Source organism: Gavialis gangeticus, unplaced genomic scaffold (assembly GCF_001723915.1).
Source record: "Gavialis gangeticus isolate Ggan-Ray unplaced genomic scaffold, GavGan_comp1, whole genome shotgun sequence".
Taxonomy (NCBI): domain Eukaryota; kingdom Metazoa; phylum Chordata; order Crocodylia; family Gavialidae; genus Gavialis; species Gavialis gangeticus.
In genome coordinates, this window is record NW_017729033.1 from 61,777,021 (window position 1) to 61,787,510 (window position 10,490).

General features: G+C 39.3%; 1 protein-coding gene across 14 annotated transcripts in view; it reads right to left on the reverse strand.

Annotated features, from left to right (window-relative positions):
- The window catches only part of APBB2 (amyloid beta precursor protein binding family B member 2), a 364,788-nt gene that overhangs the window by 24,986 nt on the left and 329,312 nt on the right, over positions 1–10,490 (reverse strand). The window contains exons 1-2 of one of the 14 annotated variants that reach the window (XM_019526020.1): positions 9,247–9,493; positions 8,984–9,143 (exon numbers count right to left, since the gene is read on the reverse strand). The exons of 12 other annotated variants lie outside the window; for them this stretch is intronic. The gene's annotated coding sequence lies outside the window, so the exon portion shown is untranslated. Of the gene's footprint in view, positions 1–8,983; positions 9,144–9,246; positions 9,494–10,490 lie in introns of those variants that run through there. One more of the 14 variants, XM_019526021.1, reaches the window with a different exon arrangement.

Sequence of the window (10,490 nt, forward strand, 5' to 3'; positions counted from 1 at the left end):
GGCATCAAGCATGATTTTCAGGGAGGTTGTGTCACAGGGCTATTGCCAGAGCTGACAACGCTGCTACAAGAGCAGAAGCAGCAACACTAGCAGCTGCCTTCAGTGTGCAGAGAGCCTGGGCAGGTAAGACTTCCCTTCCTCCCACTGCCATCTACAATGGTTGGCATACCCTGCCACGCCCCCAGCACCAAATGAGCTTGCTACACCTGTTTCCTAGTTTTCACATGTGCTTGCAGGCTGATACAAAGACTCTGGGGAAGCCTAGTATATATCCTGATCTGCTAACGTGTTAAAAACTAGCATGACAATTTTTTCAAGCCTCCTTTCTCATGTTGTTTTCCCCACCATTAGAGAGTCTGTAGCCCAGGCAACCTCCCCTCAGGGAATAATAATGAAGTTCAGCTACATGGGAAAAGTGTCCACGTGAGCTTGTCCTCACAATCAATCTACTTAGATTTGTTCATTACCCTGACTCTTGGTCACTGGGGGTGTATTGGGAAAGGTTTGACATAGATTTATACAATCATGCCAGGCTGGTTTGCTTCCTAGAGTCTCTTCATAAAAAAAAGATGACACAGAGGGAATTTGTGGAAAAGTACACACTTCTGCATAGGAAGTTCCATTTCTTAGAATCTCAGGGCCTGTATTATATGGAAAATACCCAAGAAAATATCCATAATTGAGTGCATTTATAACTCAAGTTGCAGGATACATGTTGTTTCTCTTCGTTTAAACCAGTGGTTTTCAGCCTCTGGTCTGCAGACCCCTAGGGGAGTGGGGTCTGCAGACTATGTCTAAGGGATCTGTGAAAGATGACTGATCAATCAAAATATGTGAATGCCTGCACTTACAATTCAAAGAGGTCTACACCTCCATGCAATATTTTTTGAGAGGTCTGAAAATGAAAAAAGTTTGAAAACCATGGATTTAAACACAATGTTGCAATAAGGTAGGAGTGTTGTTGCAGCTGTGATGGCCCAGGGAATACCTGAGAAGTAAGGTTTATTTTATAATATCTTTTATTGGACAAACAGTATAGTTCGGAGAGATATGCCCACAACCCTGTCGTACACCTCTCCATTGATCCAACCATACCATTGATCCAAATAAAGATAATACCAAATTAACCTTGATATAAACACAAAGGTATTTTATGCAATGTGCATTGCCTCTGGAAGTAAAGAATGTCACTAGAACAAGGACAGGCTTTAATTTTAGCAAAACAAAGGGTTTACAAGGCAATTAACTGTAGATTACATCTGCTTAACCAGCTGTCCAGGTCTCTGTATGAAGGCTCCAAACATTAAGGCAATCCTGATCTCTCACTCCTCCCCAAAGAAGACTCACCTTTCATCACAGCCGGTGCCAAGTGCTGGGAAGATGGGTGCTGCCGCTGGCCCCAGCCATCATCCCATGTGCAGACCCAAGGGCCTGCACCCCTGGGAGGGCTGTGGGGCTGTGCCAGATTCCTCCTGGGGTGCAGGCCCCAATCTGTGCACCAGATGACAGGAGGCTGCCACTGCTGCTTCAGACCAGCGGCAGTACCAAGCTCCCTGGCACTGGGCGTGGGCAGTGCCCAGCACCAGTCCTAGACAGCAGCAGCCTCCTGTCATCTGGCATGCAGATCTGGGGTCATGCACTCCCAAGAGGAGTCCGGCACAGCCCTGCAGCCCTCCCAGGGGTGCAGGCCCCTGGATCTGCATGCAGGATGACAGGAGGCTGCTGTTGCTGGCAAGTGTCACGAGTTTTGCTTTGAACAGTTTTAGGTGCAGTTTCCCAGAAACCTCCGCACCTATCTCCATGGAACTTCGTGCCCTCAGAAGGGGCTACCATCCCTGCAAGCTTCATCCAAATCAGGCAAGAAATTACAAAGTTATAGGCATTTACATGATTCCCCATTATAGCCTATGGGTGAAACGTCAAATCAGCAAAACAGTTATGACGAAATGAAATGAAACAGTCTCATCAAAATGGCAAAACGGAAGTCAAAACTAAACAGTGCTGTTTCGCACACCCCTATATATCAGTTGTTCATAGATGATTTAGAACACGTATTTAGGAGTTTGTTGAAGGACATGGATATGCACTTTAGGTCAAGTTTTGGGTTATTCGTGCATGGGTTTAGCTCATACATACCTGCTATGAATGTGCAATTCAAATGTGCACAGGCATGCATAAGTAGCTAAATACTAATTTTTAGATGCCAAGCTTTGTCATTTTGTTATTAAACTTACATCTTTCCTTAGCATTAGCTGTACTAAAATCTTAAAGAAGTAGTCAACATTATTTTTAAAACTATTTTTAAAAAAAAAGGAAAATCTAGGTATGAAAAACATACCCTTTAAACAACATGGGCTAGGTTTTCTTAATATTATTCTTAATAAAAGAAAAGTGAAACCATCAGATGAAACAATGGCAATGACTATGTATATATAAAGCATACATTTGTGTACTATGTTTTTTTACTCTGAAAAGAGTCTGGTTAAGTGCTACAACAATTTAATATTTATATACCTGTAATGCAGGTGAAACAATGCAAAATGTTTTGACCTGCTGGTAGGTAAACCTTGTAATTAAATCTTATACAACAGTTTTACAAACTTTTAGTAAAATAATAATAGTGGTCATTTAAGCAGAAAGCATTGGAGAGTAAAGAAAAATGTACAGCGAAGCTCAGGACAGGGAGATAAAAATAAAACTAAACTGAACAGATTGGCCTTCCCCAGCTAGCAACAGATTAGCACAGATCCCTGCCACAGAATTCACTAATGTGGTAGAATACAAACAAACAGAGGAGGCCCAGATCTCATTTTAATCACTGAAGGTGATGAAGGGTCCTGAAGTGTTTTATAACCTGTAAATCAGCCTCACACAAGCTGCATCTGCTTATCATGCTAGAAAACACAATTATGGGTGAATGAATTCTCTTTAAACTTTTAAAAGCAATTCACCCCAAAGCAGAAAGCACACAATGAAAATTTTCAGTTCAAATGACAGATTTTACAAAAAGCAGTAAATGTTTAAATCAGGTGTTTGGAATATACTGCCCAGTCCAGCAGCTGCATGCTATAAAAAAAAAATCCAGTAGGCTTTAATGTAAGTGGGCAAAGCATTCCCTGCTACAAAATCAAGAGGAGTCACCATGTAGAACTTCTAATTTATGAATCCCTTAAACGGCAGGAATTCAGGTGCCACTGAGGAAAAACACTGTAATTGTCCAATCTGGCAGATGTGCAAGAAGCAGTCTGTAATCCAGAGAAAGACCCATTTAGAACCTCTACTGGAAGAAGCTAGCTTACCATTGGCTGAATCCCCCTTTTCAAGCACCGTTCATTCCAGATTAATTTCTGATTAACATCTGCAAAGCTACTTCAGAGAGCTAACCAAGAAGTGCAGCTCCCCCTCTGATGCACCTCATCCTACATCAGAAACAAAATCCTTTGGAATCCTGACCCTATGGAGTTCCACAGGAGGAATTTATTATATTTTGTGCCAAGGGAAAGTGGAGATGAGAGATTGGATAGGAGAAATAATAGTGCTGCTGTGGGTGGCCGAAGATACGTTATAACCACATTTGTGAAAGCTACAGGAAAGAAAGACATAGTCAAAAGGATCTGAAAGACGGAGAATATGGAAGAGGAAGAGACAAGATTGTGATGAACATTATTAGTGATAGAAGAGAAGAATGATTTCAAAAGTAGTATACTCACTGCTACTTCTTGGTTGAGTTGTACATGTCTGATTCTACAGGTGATTATATGCAAGTCAAAGGAAGTATTGTTTGTGTAGAGACTGCAGGGTCAGGACCAGGGATCCAGGTTTTCCATCTCCCAGGGAAAAATGGAGTAAACCATGGATTTTACCTTTTACCAGATGCAAATGCAGATTTTTCATTTTACCAGAGAAACCCGTGAATTTTGCAGTTTTGCAATGAGGTTCCTGCAGGCTAGCAGATTTCAGATGGTCAGGCAGGGGGGCACCATGTACATTCACATGGCCACCAGGCAGCCTGGACAGCAGCTCCTGCAGGTATGTGGGGAGGGGGAGAGGGGCAGGGAGAGGGGGACTGAGGCCCCAGTAGGGAGGTAGCTGGGCATGGCTGGGTCTGCTGCCCAGCTAGGTGGTGCATGGGGATTGGGGCCCGGGGCCACAATGCGCAGCTGCAGGGCCCCAGCAGGGAGGAGGACGTGCTGCGGGTGGCTCGTCTGGCTCGCCCATGCACACTCTCAAGGGGCAGGGGGGGTTGTGGGAGGCCTTTACTTTTAATCATGGATTTGGGGGGGGCTATTAGAGAATTTCTACTTTTTAATTGGAGAATTTGCTATTTGTTTTAATCGGGGAAATCAGGGTCCCTGATCAGGACATAGAGAGGGCTATCAATATCACTAAGCTAGAATTCAAGTGGTTAAAATATGAAATGGCTTATTTTTGCTTTCAATCCATTTTGGTTCCATACAGATATTAGAGTTTTTATCAAATCTACATTGTGCTCAAACGCCTGGGTCTCCACTACACTGAAATTATTAGCACAGTTAAAGTATTCCCTTAATATATATTAAACAACATGCCTAAGACTTCCTTCCCTCACAATATTCCAAATTGGATGTTTCTTTCTTTTTAAGAAATTGAAAATATAATAGCAGTCTTTGAAAATGTAAATCTCTTCAAATCTATCATAAAATGCATCAACTAATTTTGAATGTACAATTACATGACCTGGACGGATGAAAAAGGAGGCATGTTGATATTCATTTCTACTGGAAGAAGTTTCTTCCAGTAGAAAGATAGCTTGGGAGTTGGGACTGTACAGATATTCCTCCAGTCCCATGGCTAGGGAGCTTCACTCTCGAGTCAGGGGACACTAGAGGGACCCCATTACTTGCCAGCCCGTCTTCTCCCTTGCCTGGGAAGGGAGCAGGCTGTCAAGTGGCAGTTGGCAGCTGTTGGAAAGCAGCAGCTACCACAGACATCCGGGGAGGATTCTTACCCTGAAAGAATGCTCTCCTCCCACCTCCCTCCCTATCCTGCCAATCAGCAGAAGAAGGCTCTGTCATGACCCGAATACAGAATCATGGTTCCTTTGGTTTATTCTGATTCCATGAAGCTTGCATTATCTTTGGGAGAACATCAGAAAATTACTTTATTTTGCCCTCACAAGACAGCAATTAAAAAGCCATGACACTTGATAATTTCCTGCGTGTATCAGTTTCGATACTGTTTACAGTTTATACTCTCTCCTCTTCATCAGTCTCCCCTCCCCATCCTGAATTGCTGTAGACTTGTAGCATTCTGAAGTTTTGTTGACTGGCCCCTCTCCCAACCTTAGAGAAACCTTTAAGGCCAATAAAAAGTAGCCCTACTGTAGTGCATCCCAAACCCCTGCTAAGTAAAAAGCCTGTCAACTAATTCCTCAGCCTTTAAACTCTGGGAGCTGAGGCATGTCAAAACACAGTAGCAGCAGGACTGGGAACAACTTCAAGACATAGGGATGTGACTGGGTCCTATGAGGCCTGAAGGGGAATAACATAAAACACAAAAATACAAAAAAATAATTGGACTGGGGAAAAAAAGAGAGTCCATTCTGAAAAGGACAGAGAGAGCATATTAGACATGAATCTGCCACGCAACATGATTGCAAAAAACCATGAGGTATATTTGGGCCTCAGACAAAGAGGCATCAGTGCTCAAAGCAAGTAACTAACAGTCCCTTTTCTACATGCTACCTGTGACCTGATGTGGAATATTGTCTATAATTCTGGATACCTCGTTATCTGAAAAGTACAGGCAAAAATAAATTACTCTGCTTTAAAATATTTCAGATTCAATTCTCTAATAAAAAATTGCAGGTGTATTTGTTTAAAAATAGTGAATATGCCTATGTTTTACTTTACTATTATTACACCTGATCATATTCTGACTTCATGGCCACATGTAATTATCCAAAGCCAGCCACTAGAGCACAGTGGATATATCTTTCCACATTTATGAACTGTAATAAGTGTTCAATGCAGCAAAGCATGTCTGTAAAATAGTTTAACTTCTTAATAGCAAAACGCAACAGGACAAATAAAAGAAACAACAGTTTAACCTTCAAAACTAAGTACTTGGAAACCCCTTTCTTTCAATTTAAAAGCTTTAATACAATTAAATATATCAGAATACTTTTCCTCAGAGAGTATTTATTGTCCCTAACTTATCTATTTGGTGATAGAGAAATAAAATTTGCTTGCTTTTTAAAGAACTAAGCTGCTTTTTTTTTTTTTTTTTTTTTTTTTTTTTTTTTTTTTTTTTTTTTTTAAGATTGGAAATTTTCTAATCATGTTTTCCATTGGTTTTAACTTTATTCTTCCTTCTGGGGTCAGTGGATGTATACTGTTTTTATATCAACTGAATTTCAGGGATCTCCTTTCCACCCATATTCATACCAAGTAAAGCTCTTGCTGTAGAAATCCTCCATTGACTATGGGCCAGATTGTGCCATCAATATTTAAGCAAAAGCTTCCACTGCTAGCAATGGGAATTTCTACTGAAAAATTGATGGCTGATCTGGTCTCATGTTGTTAATTAAGATTTTACAAAGAAATCTTGTAACCTACTCAAGTTCTATTTTTAAACGTAAAATAAATAATAGACATCTGGCACTTAACGTATCAAATCAATTTTGTTTTAAACTGAACGGTAAATGAAGTCTATGCTTAAGACAAGGGACATCATGGCATTAGTCACCTGGTGATGCATCTCCTGGGTTTCCCTGTTCCAAAAGTTCCCCAGGTTATTGGCAACAGAACAAGAGCATAAGATTACTTCAGCAACTCTTCAGGGATCCCCTCAAGTATAATTATTAAATTGCTGAAATTGAATCCAGGACCTCAAATGAAGTGATCAATGTCCTTATAGTCCCTATCAGCATGCTGTCTGACAACTCCGATAACTTCACTGGACTAACGAGAGGTTACTTAATTATGTGCACTCCACATGCAGTAGAATAGCACTATTTTGGTCTCCTTAGAAACTCTGCAATTAAAAATGAGAAGACTTTAGGAAGTTTGGCTTGGTAGGGGAAATAAATGAGTTTTGACAGCAGTAAAAGAACTAAACTAGGAATGACACATCACCTTTCTCCACTTCAGCAGCACACTATTTTAGATGGCTGAGTTTTGACTGAAAGATTATCAGGTTCAACCATAAAGATACCTGATTTGTAGTGCAGCTATTTTAGAATTTATGTAGACCTCCATATCACACAAAGCAACCAAAACCTTAACTTTGAGCTGGTTTCTCTTCAGACCAACTTCTAATAAATTAAACTGTTAATTACCTTCCAAAAAAGAGAAACTAAACTAAATAAATCTTGTGGATATATTCTAATTTAGATTAAATGTTTGTTGAATGTCTAACATGGATCAGTTTCAACCAAAAATAAGGGTTTCCTCAAGCAGCCTCTTAAAGTGCAACACAGCAAATTCCATGACGATGATGTAGTAAATCCAGGTTAAGCACAAGTAAGGCCTTAAATTAGTGCACTTACTTCAGAATGGGACTGGTAACAATAAAATCAGAATTTTGGTCGTTATGATGCATAGTTTTTTATGGTCTTAAAGCATAATAGCTTCAATGGTTGAGTAAGAAACCTTGCTAAATGTTTACACAGCAAACTGTAAGAATGCTAAAAATTCTTAGCGTCAAGTCAGTAAACACATCATTTAGTGGTCAAAGCATTAATTTACACAATTTCAATTTGTTCCTCATTAATAATGCTTTCTCGTAATATTTTACACATTTTTTAGAGATGATTATGTTTAGTTATAATGTAACAGTTCTTTATTCTGTGCGACTGCTGTGATGAAAACTAATTTGTATCATTCACATACTTTAAACCAGTTTTACTATTAGAAAAGTTAAAGTTACAGAAATAAAATTACACTCTGCTTTCTAAATAAACAATTTTCAAATGAGCTTTCTGCCTAAGAGAGGCTCCGGGGATAACTAACAACAAACATCTCCCCCTACACCTCATCAAAGTTATTAAAATGATGTCAACCAAGAAGCAACAGCTAAAACATAATTAAAACTATAGTTTAAGAGATTAACCTCTTTGTATGCTTTACTGTGAGACCAAAACTCAGCAATCCTTATTATTCTTAACACTAAGAAAAGAAAAAATCATGGAGACAATAGGGAAAGCAAAGAGATTCCACAACACATTACAGACACAGATGAACAGTGAAGCCGCTGATTAAAAGAAAAAGATTAATGTGTTTGCCTCTTCCTCCCCTTCTCCCCACCTAACATTATAATGAGGATTCACACCTATACATCAATTAACAAATCAATGAAATTTGCTCTGTTACAAATTCTTCACCAATACAGATAGGATTAAGCAAGCAGAGATTCCTCACAAAGAACTCATAACATTTAAACCATGAAGTTTCTTCTTCTGTCAAAACAGCCATTAACAGTCACACTTATACTACACATTAGTGTCTATTAAGACGTTGATGGGGTTACTCTTCTTTCATCTTTGCAAAATGTTTATCTTTTTTGGAGCTGTACACAATTCAAAATCAGAGAGATTCATGAATTAGAAGTAAAAAAATCCCTGGTTGTCAAAGACATACTGAAAAATAGGATAATGGTAAGGATTACCAAAACAATTACATATGCACTATAAATATGCAGAAACAGAGAGATTTATGTTATCTTCAGTAAATAAGCTTTCTGCAATTTACAGTTATTGCATCCTTTTGCCCATTAACACAGCAGCACAAGTAAAACTGAATTATGCTTGAGCTGTATAAAATAACCTACAGATTTATATAAGTAAATACAATAAACTAAAACTAGGATAGGAATAGGTAATTCTGAAATAAACACTCACAAACAATCTATCAAATACCTCAAGGTCTAAACTACTGCTTATCAGTTTACCACTCAAAAAAGCAACATTTGAAGCAGGAGAGGAAGGAATGCAACACATACTTACAACTTAACATACCTTCCAACATTTCTGCTACAAAGCCTTTCTGAAGGTTGCTAAGTGTCAGCTCTTGAGAACAGAATTCTGACTTGCCTTTGTCACACTAGAAGCTGTAATTTGCCTTGCAGGCACCCACACAAGATCTTTAAACTAATGGACCTCAGCTCTGCAAAATACAGTGAAAAAAAAGGCTACTATTGTGTTTAGGTTGTGGTGTGCATGCATGTGGGGACGAGGCTGATGGTTTTTTTGTTTTTTAAGTTTCTTACCTTTTTATTGCAGCAAACAGGAATTTAATTCCAATCACGTCAGATATAACCACCCAACTCAACACACTGCCCAGTCCTGTTCTCCTTTAGCATGTATATAGACATCAGATGATGCAAAGTGCTTTTGATTCAGCTATGTACTTGTACTTCAACGACCTGTGCTGAATACCCCCGAGAATGGCAGCTCATTCATTTTGTATCAACTTGAACCAAATCATGTCAGCTCCCACACTCCTCAGCAGGCCGCCCTCATTCTCTCTTCACTCACTATGCACCACTGTGCTCATTGGATACAGCTGTGAATGAGTGGGTGTTTTTGCATGAACCAGGCAGGGGTGTGTCTTTTTTTTCCTCCCTGTTATCACTGTTTTTAACCATTTTTTTGTATTGAGTACACTTTGGGCTGTTGTAAAGGTCTTTCCACTCCCCCTTTAACGAATCTACAATACTGCAGATATATTTTTATCCTGAAAGTTTCCAAAATTAACTCCAGTCTAATGCAATGGAAGTAACCTTTTTTGGAAAGCTGAATACGCAGGGGTTTTGTTATTTTATTTAATTTCAGGTAATATCTAAACATACAAAGACTGTTTGGAAAAATAGTTTTAAAGGATAAAACATGGAAGAAGGAAACTTTAACCACGCTTTTCATTTTTAAAAGCCTTGTGAACATTTCATTGCCAACTCAGAGCATGGAAGAAGTAAACACAACTCTGTATATATCAATGAAGTTACACTGGTTTATGTTATCAGTAATATTGATTTTGACTATAAAAATGTACACTCTAAACAATCTGATTTTCCAAGAAAGAAGTAAGCAATGCTGTACAGCAAACATAAAATGTGGTTTTACTCTGAAGTGACAGTAAATATGACACTGCCCAGCTCTGGGTTTCTTGTCTTTTAGGAAGCTCCCCATTAAATATTCTCAATTTACAAGTAAAAAGACATTTTACACAACTGCTACCCCTGCAGTCTCAGCCAACCTTTGACAATATGTTTACGCTAGTGGTTCTCAAACACTGTATCATGAAACTCTTTCAAGGGTCCCACAGTCCCAGCATCAGTGCTGCCATGATCAGGTGAAATTGGGCATACGGGGCCAGACAGATAAGTGACTGCAGTGGGAGTGGATGCTCTTACCTACATTAGGTTTTCCTCCATTCCCCTATGGCTAAAAGTTTGTAAATGCAGGTAGAAAAGCTCATAGTGGGACTCTTTGGGTGTAGAGCACAGCCACATCC